A 16,037-nucleotide genomic window follows, 5' to 3' on the forward strand; every position below is an offset into this window, starting at 1 on the left:
TTGCTTTATATGGGGGCTATATATAATTATGGACCGATATGGACCAATTTTTGCATGGTTGTTAGAGACCATATACTAACACCATGTATCAAATTTCAACCGGATCGGATGAAATATGCTACTCTTATAGGCTCCGCAAGCCAAATCTGGGGGTCCGCTATACGTAAAAGTGGTCCGATATGGCCCATTTGCAATACCATCCGACCTACATCAATTGGAACTACTTGTGCCAAGTTTCAAGTCGATAGCTTGTTTCGTTCGGAAGTTATAGTGATTTCAACAGATGGACGGACGGACGGACATACTTAGATCGACTCAGAATTTCACCACGATCCAGAATATATATACTTTATGTGGTCTTAGAGCAATATTTCGATGTGTTACAAACGGAATGACAAAGTTAATATACCCCCCCCCATCCTATGGTGGAAGGTATAAAAAATGATAATTTGTTATTGTATTGGTATTTTTTTGCTGCATACTTAATATATCTAAAGTTGCACCTTTTAATATCTTACAATTTGTTTCAAAAAATTGTAACTTACAAACCCAAAAAATATTTTTTAATTTAAAAATCATAATTAATATCGCATGGACTAAATAGGTAATTACTTGAATATTTGAAGGACTTTTAATAAACTTCTATTAAATTTTTGTGTGCAAAAGATTTGTAGGGAAACTTCTTAAATTTCTATAAATACTTGTTTTAGTTTCTAAATAATAAAATTTCATTTTTTTTCAGATTTTTATTTTTCATTTAATCCCTAGTTCAAATATAAAATAAATTTTAATAAACATTAATTAGATTTTTGTGTACAAAAGATTTCTATGGAAAATTTCTTATATTTCTATAAATACTTCTTTTAGTTTAATATAATAAAATTTCATGTTTTTTTTAGATTTTTATAATACTTGATCCGTATATAATATAAATCCATAACTCAAATATAAAATTAGCTCACTTTTCTCAATTTCAACCGTTCTTTAATATATCATGATATATCCATATCTTGTTATTAGAATTTAGTATTTTAAGTCATTATTTTAATTATAAACCAATTTGAAAATTAGACACCAGGAAATATTTTTTGAGCTAAAGCGTAGCGTAGTTTTACCAAAAAGTTTGCAAACTATTTACGTGTAAAGTTTCAGATTTAAAATCCTTTATATTTTTAATCGATTTAACGAAAAAGAGAAATTGAAATGTTTCTTACAAAAAAAAAAAACAAATTTTAATATTCTCAGAAATTCATACGATTTCTTTTAAATTGAAATATATACAAATGAAACCTTTCCAAGTACTAGTAAGACCATTTCAAATACACTATTTTCTTTCTTTTTATTCTTTCATTTTTTTATTTTAATTTTATTTTGAGAAAATTTAAAAAAAAATATATATAAAAATTACATTAGGACTGGTTGCCAAAACCTTCTTGCTTATTTGGACCATATGTTTTCCTTTCAAATAGGTTTGATTTCAAATCCTTCATATTTTTAATCGATTTAACGAAAAAGAGAAATTGAAAACAAATTTTAATATTCTCTGAAATTCATACGATTTCTTTTAAATTGAAATATATACAAATGAAACCTTTCCAAGTACTAGTAAGACCATTTCAAATACACTATTTTCTTTCTTTTTATTTTATTTTTATTCTTTCATTTTTTTTATACCCTGCGCCACACTGTGGAACAGGGTATTATAAGTTAGTGCATATGTTTGTAACACCCAGAAGGAGACGAGATAGACACGTGGTGTCTTTGGCAATAATGCTCAGGGTGGGTCCCTGAGTCGATATAACCATGTCCGTCTGTCCGTCTGTCTGTGAACACATTTTTGTGATCAAAGTCTAGATCGCAATTTAAGTTCAATCGCCTTCAAATTTGGCACATGTTCCTAATTTGGGTCAGAATAGAACCCTATTGATTTTGGAAGAAATCGGTTCAGATTTAGATATAGCTCCCATATATATGTTTCGCCCGATATGTACTAATATGGATCCAGCAGCCAGAGTTTTATACCGATTTGCTTGAAATTTTGTACAAACATAACACTTAGTCGTATAGTCAAGTGTGCAGAATTTGATTGAAATCGGTTCAGATTTAGATATAGCTCCCATATATATCTTTCGCCCGATATGGACTTATATGGCCCCAGAAGCCAGATTTTTGGCCGAATTTGGTTGAAATTTTGCACTAGGAGTACAATTAGTAGTATAGCCAAGTGTGCGATATGGGTAATATGGTCCCAAAAGCCAGAGTTTTGGCCCAATTTGATTGAAATTTTGCACAGGGAGTAGATTTAGCATTGTAGCTATGCGTGCCAAATTTGGTTGAAATCGATTCAGAGTTAGATATAGCTCCCATATATATCTTTCGCCCGATATGGACTAATATGGTCCTAGAAGCCAGAGTTTTGGCGCAATTTGTTTGAAATTTTGCACAGGGAGTACAATTAGTAGTGCAGTTAAGTGTGCAAAATTTGATTGAAATCGGTTCAGATTTAGATATAGCTTCCATATATATATCTCGCCCGATATGGACTAATATGGTTCTAATAGCCAGAGTTTTGGCCCAATTTGGTTGAAATTTTGCACAGGGAGTAGATTTAGCATTGTAGCTATGCGTGCCCAATTTGGTTGAAATCGGTTCAAATTTAGATATAGCTCCCATATATATGTTTTTCTGATTTCGACAAAAATTGTCAAAATACCAACATTTTCCCTTTTAAAATCGCCACTGCTTACTCAAAAAGTTGTAAAAATTACTCTAATTTTCCTAAACTTCTAATACATATATATCGAGCGATAAATCATAAATAAACTTTTCGAAGTTTCCTTAAAATTTATCGAGCGATAAATCATAAATAAACTTTTCGAAGTTTCCTTAAAATTGCTTCAGATTTAAATGTTTCCCATATATTTTTACTAACATTGTGTTCCACCCTAGTGCATTAGCCAACTTAAATTTTGAGTCTATATCTATAGACTTTGTAAAAGTCTATCAAATTCTGTCCAAATTGAGTGATATTTAAATGTATGTATTTGGGACAAACCTTTATATATAGCACCCAACACATTTGATGGATGTGATATGGTATCGAAAATTTAGGTCTACAAAGTGGTGCAGTCGGCCCCGCCCGACTTTAGACTTTCCTTACTTGTTTTATTTTAAGTTTATTTTAAGAAAATTTTATAAACAAAAAATATAGAAATTACATTTGGACTGGTTGCCAAAATCTTCTTGCTTATTTGGACTATATGTTTTCCTTCCAAATAGGTTTGATTTCAAATCCTTCATATTTTTTACCGAATAAAGGAAAAAGAAAAATTTAAAAGTTTCTTAAAGAAAAAAATAATTTTAATATTCTCCAAAAATTCCTACGATTTCCATTAATTTGAAATGTATACAACTAGTTAGACCCCTAGCACTAGTTAGACCCCTTCAAATATACTATTTTCTTTCTTTCTTTCTTTCTTTCTTTCTTTCTTTCTTTCTTTCTTTCTTTCTTTCTTTCTTTCTTTCTTTCTTTCTTTCTTTCTTTCTTTCTTTCTTTCTTTCTTTCTTTCTTTCTTTCTTTCTTTCTTTCTTTCTTTCTTTCTTTCTTTCTTTCTTTCTTTCTTTCTTTCTTTCTTTCTTTCTTTCTTTCTTTCTTTCTTTCTTTCTTTCTTTCTTTCTTTCTTTCTTTCTTTCTTTCTTTCTTTCTTTCTTTCTTTCTTTCTTTCTTTCTTTCTTTCTTTCTTTCTTTCTTTCTTTCTTTCTTTCTTTCTTTCTTTCTTACTTTCTTTCTTTCTTTCCTTCTTTCTTTCTTTCTTTCTTTCTTTTTGATTTTAATTTTTTATTTAAATTTTGTTTTGGGTAAATGATTCTATAAAAAATATAAAAATTACATTAGGACTGGTTGACAAAACCTTCTTGCTTATTTGGACCATATCTTTTCCTTCCAAATAGGTTTGATTATTTTAACACTAAATTAAATTATTTATATAAATATACATATAACAAAATATTACATGTAAGTTTGTAAATAAATATAAAAACAATACAGTTATCTTTGACGTTCCTTAAAAACAATGTTGATGAATCTATTAAAGCAAATGCAAGGCAAACCAAAAATATCTCTAAAACTAAGAATGAAAATAGACAACCATTCAATCCCTTAACAAAAATTCTTAAGGAGATGTAATTGTTTTGAATTGAAAATTTGCTCCATATTGAAATGATATGAGTCAACATTGTTAATGTACACAAACAATTAAATAATAATTATAATAATTTGCATATACAAATACCAAGCTAACATTTAAATCTTATAAGAAAATAACAAATATGATGATATTAATATATATGAAAATAAATAAATGAAATAGTCATAGGATAACTAGCATTCTTATAGAATGTTTAGAATTAAAAAAAAAAAACAAAACAAAAACAAACACTTAATACAAATATGCTTAAATTCACAAAAATAGTCCATTTTTAAAGAAAAATAAAATTTATAAAATATATATATATATATCCAAAGAAAAATATTAAATATTTGTATATATTATTTTGAGAAAATATTATAAATCAATAAATTAAAAACTACTACTATTAGCATTAAATTAGCATTTTTTAGTATATAGCAACAAAATTTTATTCTAATAAAATTTTGACAAATTTAAAAACAAAACAAGCCTCTGAATTATAAGGTTTACAACTATTTTGCACTTTATATTTAAAAACATAACAACAAACTGTATGATTAAAACATATTATTGAGACAAAAAATATATACATAAGCCAAGCTCACAAGAATACAGTTTCTTAACAATTTGCATATTTAAAAAAAAAAAATACTTAGACAATTTGCCTTTCTATTATTATTATTATAATGATGAGAACAAAACATAAAAGGCTTTTTTCAAACCCCCAATCCCATGCAAGAAAAAATAAATTTAAGTATAACTTTCTAACTATAGATCTTATTTGAAAAGGCCAAGATAAAAGACACTAAAACAAACAAAGAACTAAACAACAAGCCCTTATTTATAATTGATGACAAAATAAAATCAAAAATGAAATATTTAAGAATGAAAACTTGAAATGAATGGAAGCATAAAATCATTCATAGGATACAGGGTACTAAATGCAATTATTACATAAAACATGCCTACTCTTAATAAAATTAAATTCAAAAAGGAGTATAAAAATTGTATATTAGATTGAGCTGTTCACAATTTTTTTCGTCTTAGTTGATAAAGCTTATTGAGAATGTTTTTTTTTTTTTTGTATTAGTCCATTTAAATTGCTTTGCAGTAATTGAAATTTAATGAAAAGAAAAATTTGTCATATATGGTACTAGGGTACGTATTAGTGATATAATTGCATGGATCATGGAGCGTATGATATATATTAATTTGAATTTGAAGGGGTTATCTAATTGGAATTTTAACAATATATGTGATTTTCTTTTTCCTTATTTAGAAATACGTCCAAAAATAAATATATAAAATAATCAACATTCATAGCATTTCATTAATTCGAAATTTTTCTATTATTTTATAGCCATAGACAAAATACGTTATTAAAGGAAATCAGTTTTTAGAGAAAATTTAATGAAAATGAGAATGAGAATGTTTTTTTTTTTGTATTAGTCCATTTAAATTGCTTTGCAGTAATTGAAATTTAATGAAAAGAAAAATTTGTCATATATGGTACTAGGGTACGTATTAGTGATATAATTGCATGGATCATGGAGCGTATGATATATATTAATTTGAATTTGAAGGGGTTATCTAATTGGAATTTTAACAATATATGTGATTTTCTTTTCCCTTATTTAGAAATACGTCCAAAAATAAATATATAAAATAATCAACATTCATAGCATTTCATTAGTTCGAAATTTTTCTATTATTTTATAGCCATAGACAAAATTCGTTATTAAAGGAAATCAGTTTTTAGAGAAAATTTAATGAAAATTACATCTTGAAAGAAAACTTCGTAAAATTTTTTTATTAGAGAAAATTCCATACAAATTTGGTCTCGTAACAAAATGTTTGCCATTGGAGACATTTCCATAGAAATTTTTGTCGTTAGAGATAAATTTGTAACAATTAGGAATTCTTAGAAATATTTTATTTGTTTAAAAAAGATTTTATTTGTTTAAAAATAAAATATTTAAAAACAAAATTTTTAAATAAAAAATGTTTATTTATGAATAATTACAAATTTTTGTCGTCAGAGAAAAACTAGCAATTTTTTATAAGAAGAACCTTCATAGAAATTTTTTTAATAGATTTTGTTTATAATAGAAAATTTCATTGAACTTTAAATTATCATAAGGTGTTAGTCTGTATAGAAAATTTGTCTTGGAAGAAATTTTTTTAGAATTTTTTCCCTAAAGAAATTTCTATGTAATATGTGTCTCGAAAACAATATTATAGACATTTTGCCAATTTTGTTAAAAAAAATTAATAAATTTTTTTAACAAAAGAAAATGTCATGGAAATTTTATGGAATTTAAAAAAAAAAATCTTATAAATTTAGATTTGATAAAAAAAATTAGGAATTTTTTTTATATTACACTTTGTTCAAAAAATTTAAGAGAGAGTATAATATAATAGAAAATGTCATGGAAATTTCAATGAATTTAAGAAAATCGTATAAATTTAGTTTTTAGAAAATTTTATAGAAACTGTGTCTTTATAAAAGATGTTATAGATTGTTTTTTCATTAAAGAAAATTTCATACAAATTTTGTCTCGGAAAAAATAGACAGACATTTTTTACCATTCGAGACATTTCCATAGAAATCTTTGTCGTTAGAGAAAATTTTGTATGAATTAGGAATCTAAGAAACAACTAAGGAATTTTATCTAAAAAAAAAATGTTCTATTACATTTTGTTAAAAAATTGCAAGATAGAGTATAATATAATAGAAAATGTCATGGAAATTTCACTGAATTTAAAAACTAGCTGGAATTTAGTCTTTAGAAGATGTTATAGAAAAAATTTCTTGCAAGAAAATTTAATATTTTTTTTTATTTTTTATAAAGAAAATTCTATATAATATTTGTCTTGGAAACAATATTATAATATTGTTATATAAATTTAATAGAATATTTTATAATAAAAAAAATGTCATGAAAATTTCAATGAATTTAAGAAAATCGTATAAATTTAGTTTTTAGAAAATTTTATAGAAACTTTGTCTTTATAAAAAATGTCATAGATTTTTTTTTTCATTAAAGAAAATTTCATACAAATTTTGTCTCGGAAAAAATAGACAGACATTTTTTACCATTCGAGACATTTCCATAGAAATCTTTGTCGTTAGAGAAAATTTTGTATGAATTAGGAATCTAAGAAACAACTAAGGAATTTTATCTAAAAAAAAAAAATTTTATTACATTTTGTTAAAAAAATGCAAGATAGAGTATAATATAATAGAAAATGTCATGGAAATTTCACTGAATTTAAAAACTAGCTAGAGTTTAGTCTTTAGATGTCAAAGAAAAATTTTCTTGCAAAAAAATTTAATAATTTTTTTTTATTTTTTATAAAGAAAATTCTATATAATATTTGACTTGGAAACGAGTTTGTTCAATAAATTTAATAAAATATTTTATAATAAAAAAATGTCATGAAAATTTCAATGAATTTAAGAAAATCGTATATATTTAGTTTTTAAAAAATTTTATAGAAACTTTGTCTTTATAAAAAATGTCATAGAATTTTTTTCATTAAAGAAAATTTCATACAAATTTTGTCTCGGGAAAAATAGACAGACATTTTTTACCATTCGAGATATTTCCATAGAAATCTTTGTCGTTAGAGAAAATTTTGTATGAATTAGGAATTTGATCTAAGAAACAACTTTCATATTAAATTTAAAATACGCTTAAAAAAAATTTAAGCGAGAGTATAATATAACAGAAAATATCATGGAAATTTCATTGAATTAAAAAATTCACAGGACTTTAGTCTACAGAAAATTTTATAGATAATTTTTCAAGTTTTCAGAAATTAATATTTTTTTTTTTTATAGAGAAAATTCCATAAGAAAACTTGTCTCAGAAAAAATTTCATAAAAATGTTTTTCACAGATAAACTAGGGTACGTATAAGTAATATAATTGCATGGATGATAGTGCGTATGACATATATTAATTTTCTTTGAAGGCATTATCTAATTGTAATTTTAACAATATATGATTTTTTCCCATTACTTAAAAATACTTAATGCGTTCGAAAAATAAATCATTAATTCGAACTTGTCATATGATTTTATTTCCAATAGAAAAAAGTCATTATGAAAGAAATTTAGTTTTTAGAGAAATTTTTATAAAAAGTTAGTCTTGAAAAAAAAATTTCATGGAAATTTTTTCGTTATAGAAACTTCCATACAAATTCGGAAACATTTCCATAGAAATATTTGTCGTCAACGAATTTGTAACAATTAAATTTTTTTGTTTATAAAATTGTTTTTAAAAAATTGGTTAAAAAATATAATTTTTTTATAAAATAATATGTTTGCTAAAAAATGTGATAATAAAAAAAACGTAAGTGTAGGAATTGAGTTTTTTGGAAATTTTTTGTAGAAAGTTTGTCTTGAAAAAAAAAATCGTAAAATTTTTTCGATAGAGAAAATTCATACAAATTTTGTCTCGGGAAACATTTTTGCAATTATGGAAATGTTTTTTCGTTAAAGAGAATTTCACATATATTTCGTAGAATTTTTCGTTAGAGAAAATTCCACACATTTCTACGGTTACAGACATTTTCATAGACATTTTTCTCGTAAGAAAACATTATATAGCAATTAGCGAGTTTTTATAAGAAACAATTTCTATTTGAAAATGTTGTTATAAGAAACAAATTTATAGAAATTTTGTCATAGAAAATTGTTTGTAGAAATTTTGTTAAAAAAAAATCCAAAATTTTTTATAAAAGAAAATGTCATACTTTCCATGAAAATTTCATTGATTAAACAAAATCAAAAAAAAAATTAGTCTTTAAAGTAAAAAAATTAGAATTTTTTCGTTAGAGAAAATTCATACAAATTTTGTCTCGGGAAACATTTTTGCAATTATGGAAATGTTTTTTCGTTAAAGAGAATTTCACATATATTTCGTAGAATTTTTCGTTAGAGAAAATTCCACACATTTCTACGGTTAGAGACATTTTCATAGACATTTTTCTCGTAAGAAAACATTATATAGCAATTAGCGAGTTTTTATAAGAAACAATTTCTATTTGAAAATGTTGTTATAAGAAACAAATTTATAGAAATTTTGCCATAGAAAATTGTTTGTAGAAATTTTGTTTAAAAAAAATCCTAAATTTTTTATAAAAGAAAATGTCATACTTTCCATGAAAATTTTATTGATTAAACAAAATCAAAAAAATTAGTCTTTAAAGTAAAAAAATTAGAATTTTTTCATTAGAGAAAATTCATACAAATTTTGTCTCGGGAAACATTTTTGCAATTATGGAAATGTTTTTCACATATATTTCACATATATTTCGTAGAATTTTTCGTTAGAGAAAATTCCACACATTTCTACGGTTAGAGACATTTTCATAAAGATTTTTCTTGTAAGAGAAAATTATATAGCAATTTTTTATAAGAAACAATTTCTATTTGAAAATGTTGTTATAAGATAAAAAATTTATAGAAATTTTGTCATAGAAAATTGTTTGTAGAAATTTTGTTTAAAAAAAAATCCACAATTTTTTATAAAAGAAAATGTCATACTTTCCATGAAAATTTCATTGATTAAACAAAATCACAAAAAATAAAAGTCTAAATTTATTGATTGAATTTTATAATAATTTCAATGATAAAAAAACTGCAACAGAAATTTTGGTCATTAAATAATCCATAGAGATTTCGTCAATTGAAAAAAAATTAGAGTAATTTCGCCTATAAATAAAACTTCATAAAAATATCATAATAAATTCTAAAAAAAAAAATATTTAAAAACAAATAAACCAGGAATGTCCACAATCCGTCTAGCTTGTAGCCCTTGCCCATATATTTTTTTTTCAATAAATTTCATCTACTGCTCTTTGAAATAATTTATAAGAATAATAATAATAAGCAGCTTTGTTAATTTAGTTTTTCAAATTGGACAAAATAAAAAAAACAAATAGCAAAATGAATGAAATATATACACATTGAACAATAATTGGTAGTGCTTGTAAAAAAAAAAAATATAAAGAAAAATCAAAACAAAAAAAATCGTATATGAAAAACCAAGCTAAGAAAGTGCATTTATTAAAAGAAATAATTACAAATAAAACAATAGAGTCCTTAAAATGAATAACAAGGAATATACTACTTCTACTACTAATTACAAAGGAAAGCCGAAAAAAAACAAATAAAATTCCAAAAAAAAACCGAATATGATATATCCAAATATCTAGAGATGTAGGATATTTGAAGTGAACTCTGAAGCGACATAAACAACTACAACAACAACCAAAACAGACAGCATTAATCATGAAAACAAGTTTTAATTTTATTAACACATTCTTGTATATATAAGAAAATCCAATTTTTATGATTTTAGTAATTCTCGAAAACTATTATAATATATTTAGATTATTCTTTTCATATAGTTTAAACACACAGAAGATAAAGTAAAAATGAAAGATAAAAAAATATTTAAAAAAAAAACATTGAAACAGTAAACGATTTTATACTGTAAATACCAAAATAATGATTAAAAAATATATATTAAAAAAAAAAAAACAAATATATATATTTATTAAAAACGGTTATTGGTATAATATATATACATAATAAAATAAAACTAAAATTCATTTGATAACAAAAGCAAAGCAGGTTTTTATGAGAACAAGAAAATGGGAATGTTTTAAACATTTTTTAATATACTTTCAACTATTTTATTTAACTTTTTTTATTAAATTTGATTTTCTTATTTATTTATTTTTTTTTAACCATCGTTTACTTTTAAATATTCCGTCCGAGTTGAAAAAATTAAGACATTAATTAAATTATTATAATTTCTTACATTTAAACTAAATTAAAAAAAAATCCTATAATCATAATTCCAATTAAATGTTTTTTTTTCAATCTTTTTTTACACTGGCAAATAAGGAACTGATCAACAGCAAAACCATTGTTTAAAGAGCACCTTTAAATGAACAATAAAATTTTTAGAAAATTGTAATCACAAATGAAAGAAAAACACAAAGAAAAATATAAAACTGAAATGAAGAAACGGAATTCCCTACCGATTATTTGAGAAACCAAAAGAATAAGAGAGGAACTGAAAACAAAACAAAACAAAAAAAAAAACTTCAATTAATTTAAAGGAGTTTTGGAAAACTTTAAGATAGATATAGGAAGCAATGGAAAAGTTTTTATTTTTTAGAAATAAAATAAATATATTAAAATTATTATTATTTATTTATTTATATTTTTTTTAACTCGAAAAAATAGTTTAATATATTACTTTTTAAAATTTTAGATGTTTTTTAAGTCTAAAGAATTTCTAAAATTAAAAATGCGAGCGAAAATTTGGTCGAGCTTTTGACCGTTATCCCGAAAATTTTGAATACAAAAAAAAAATCTAAAATTAAAAAAAACTTAAATTGTTTCTAAATAAAAACGTCAAAATAAAAAAACATTTTTAATAACATTTCATATAATTTAAAAACTGAAGGATTTCCCTTAAGAGCATTCTAGTGCACAAAAAAGAAAATTTTTTGCTTCAATCAAGAAATTAATTGATCCAAATAAATTTTTAATTGAAATGTCTTCAACAACGAAAATGATAGTATCAATTAAAAAAATTAATTGACCCAATTAAAAAATTAATTTATACTATTAATTTGTGTGATTGATTTATATTTCAATTAAAAAATTTATTAAATCAATTAAATTTTTAATTGAATATTTTTTAAAAATCAATTAAGATTTTAATTAGAAAAATATTCGTGAAATTTTTTTCTGCGTAGAATATGACTTTTTATTTTTAATTTATATTTAAATTTTAGCATACAAACTAAATAAAAATAGTTCTGTGTATTTATATAGACGACTTGAATATATATTTTTTTAATTATTCATAGTCCTCGAATTTTTAAAATAATTTTACAATATTTGAGCATAAGTTTTACAAATATAATAAAAAAAATTTAATTTTCAAAATTAAAATTTTCAATCTTCAGACATAAAAAAAAAACATTTTTAATTTTTAAATGATTTTTTTTTTAGAACTTCATAGTCTCGTAGTGAGATTCAACCTTTTTATCTTTCAAAAAAAAACAATTACATTTATATCTGTTTTTTTTTTTTTCAATTTTTAGCACATAAACCAAAAAAAATATTAAAATATTTTTCGGCCTCCTTATAAAATAATTATTTTTATTTATATAAGTGGCTGAAAAATGTTTTGTTTTTTTTTTTTAATATATCAATTCAAAAAAATATAATGTCTTTTATTTGTTTACAAAAAGTGTACTTTTGTTAATACACCAAAAAAAATTCTGATTCAATCACGAAATTAATTGATCCAATTAATTTTTTAATTGAAATGTCTTCAATCACGAAAATAATAGTATCAATCACAGTTTTAATTGGGCATAGAAAAAATTCTTGATTAATAAAATAATTGATTTCATTAGCAAATTTCAATTAATTTTTTAATTGATTCAATTAAAAATTTAATTGATGTTGATTGCAAAACTCAATTAATTTTTTAATTAAAAAAGGTCAATATTTTCAATTACTTTCTGAACTGGCTTAGAGTTTTTATTTGGAATAACAAATGATTGTTTGAAATGCATTTTTAATTATAAAATAAAAAAAATGTTCATTACTTTTTTTAACTGCACACAAAAAATTTTTTTTCTGATTCAATCACGAAATTAATTGATCCAATTAATTTTTTAATTGAAATGTCTTCAATCACAGAAATGATAGTATCAATTACAAAATTAATTGACAGTCAATTAAAAAATTAATTGATCCAATTAAATATTTAATTGATACTATTAATTTGTGTGATTGATTTTTATTTCAATTAAAAAATTTGTTGAATCAATTAAATTTTTAATTGAATATTTTTTAAAACTCAATTAAGATTTTAATTGGAAAAATTTTCGTGAAAATTTTTTCTGTGTGACTTAGTCTATCGAATTTGATTAAAAAGTTAATTGTATCAATTAATTTTTTAATTAATAATTTTAAAATTTTCAATCATTTACATAATTAACTTAATGTTTCTACCTTGATTAAAAAGTTAATTGTATCAATTAATTTTTTAATTAAACATTTTAAAATTTTCAATCATTTACTTAATTAAATTAATGTTTCTACCTTGATTAAAAAGTTAATTGTATCAATTAATTTATTAATTGAAAACATTTTCAACTTCAATTAACTTTTTGATTGGAAATATTTTGGTGATATTTTTTTCTGTGTATTCAACGCCCCCGAATTTTTAAAATAATATTTGATCATAAGTTTTACGAGTACACACAAAAAAATGTTTTTCTGATTCAATCACGAAATTAATTGATCCAATTAATTTTTAATTGAAATGTCTTCAATCACAGAAATGATAGTATCAATTAAAAAATTAATTGAAGGTCAATTAAAAAGTTAATTGATCCAATTAAAAAATTAATTGATACTATTATTTTTGTGATTGATTTTTGTTTCAATTAAAAAATTTGTTGAATCAATTAAATTTTTAATTGAATATTTTTTAAAACTCAATTAAAATTTTAATTGGAAAAATTTTCGTGATTTTTTTTTTTGTGTGTACATAAAACTAAAATTTTAAAAATTAAAATTTTTTAGAAATAACACTTTTTTCAAAAACGTTTAAAAACGTTTTTTTTTTAATGGCTGAAATATTGTTTCTTGTTCATACATCAATTCAACAAAAAACATATATTCGCTTTTATTTGTTCACCAAAAATTTATCCTTTTTAATATTCAACGCCCTCGCATTTTTAAAATAATTTTACAATATTTGATCATAAGTTTTACTTGTACAAAAAAAATTTAATTTAAAATTTTTTCGGAATAAAAATGTTTTAAACTTTCTACAATTTTTTCTCTTGACGTTTTTCACAAAAAAAAAAAAAACAAAAATTTAAACATATTTTTTTTTTCGAAATAAAACTTAAAAAAAAAACAAGTATATACGCCGTAAGTTCGGCCAGGCCGAATCTTATGTACCCTCCACCATGGATTGCGTAGGAACTTCTACTAAAGGCTGTCATCCACAATCGAATTACTTGGGTTGCGATAACACTTGCCGATGGCAAGGTATCGTAAAACTTTTTAACACTGTCTTCTAAATTGTAAGTTAGTCCATAAGGGGTATATATTAAACAAAAAAAAAAAGGCCGATTAAATACGAATATAATTCAGTTTGACAACATTTTCTATAGAAATAAAATGTTGACAAAATTTTCTATGGAAGTAAAATGTTGACAAAATTTTCTATAGAAATAAAATGTTGACAAAATGTTCTATAGAAATAAAATGTTGATAAAATTGTCTATAGAAATAAAATGTTGACAAAATTTTCTACAGAAATAAATTTTTTACAAAATTTTCTATAGAAATAAAATTTTGACAACATTTTCTATGGAAATAAAATGTTGACAAACATTGCTATAGAAATAAACTTTTTACAAAACTTTCTATAGAAATGAAATTTTGACAAAACTTTCTATAGTAATAAAATTTGACAATTTTTACATGGCTGTTAGAGGCCATATACTAACGAAATGTACCAAATTTCAACCGCATCGGATGACTTTTGCTCCTCCAAGAGGCTCCGGAGGTCAAATCTGGGGATCGGTTTATATGGGAGCTATATATAATTATGGACCGATATGGACCAATTTTTGCATGGTTGTTAGAGACCATATACTAACACCATGCACTAAATTTCAATTGGATCGGATGAATTTTGCTCATCCAAGAGGCTCCAGAGTTCAAATCTGGGGATCGGTTTATATGGGAGCTATATATAATTATGGACCGATATGGACCAATTTTTGCATGGTTATTAGAGACCGTATACTAACATCAGGTACCAAATTTCAACCGGATCGGATGAATTTTGCCCCTCCAAGAGGCTCCGGAGGTCACATCTGGGGATCGGTTTATATGGGGGCTATATATAATTATGGACCGATATGGACTAATTTTTGCATGGTTGTTAGAGACCGTATACTTAGACCACGTACCAAATTTCAACCGGATCGGATGAATTTTGCTGCTCCGGAAGGCTCCGCAAGCCAAATTTGGGGATCGGTTTATATGGGGGCTATACGTAAACGTGGGCCGATATGGCCCATTTTCAATACCATCCGACCTACATCAATAACAACTACTTGTGCCAAGTTTCAAGTCGATAGCTAGTTTCGTTCGGAAGTTAGCGTGATTTCCACAGACGGACGGACAGCCGGACAGACGGACAGACGGACGGACGGACGGACATGCTTAGATCGACTCAGAATTTCACCACGACCCAGAATATATATACTTTATGGGGTCTTAGAGCATTATTTCGATGTGTTACAAACGGAATGACAAAGTTAATATACCCCCATCCTATGGTGGAGGGTATAAAAAACGTTTTCAATATTCTAACTTTATAGTCTCGTAGTAGAATGTGATCTTTTTATCATTCAAAAAAACAATCAGTTTTAGACATGTTTTACAACATTTCTATAAAACAGACAAAATATTAAAAGCTCTCGAGGTTTTTCAATTTTTTAGCATACGAATTAAATAAAAGTTTATTTCAAAAAATTCAAAACCCTAGACTTTTTAAAATATTTACACAATAAGATTGAGAATAAGTTTTACGGATACAATAAAAATCTAAAAATTAAAAAATTGTCAAAATATATATTTTTTTTTTGCAAAAAATATAATTTTCTATACGGAAACTTATGGGTTTTCCCCTAGACTTTTTAAAATATTTTCACAATATTTGAGAATAAGTTTTACGGTTACAATAAAATTCTAAAATTTAAAAAAATTAAAAAA

This window comes from Haematobia irritans, chromosome 4 (assembly GCF_050003625.1).
Source record: "Haematobia irritans isolate KBUSLIRL chromosome 4, ASM5000362v1, whole genome shotgun sequence".
In the NCBI taxonomy this organism is placed as follows: Eukaryota; Metazoa; Arthropoda; class Insecta; order Diptera; family Muscidae; genus Haematobia; species Haematobia irritans.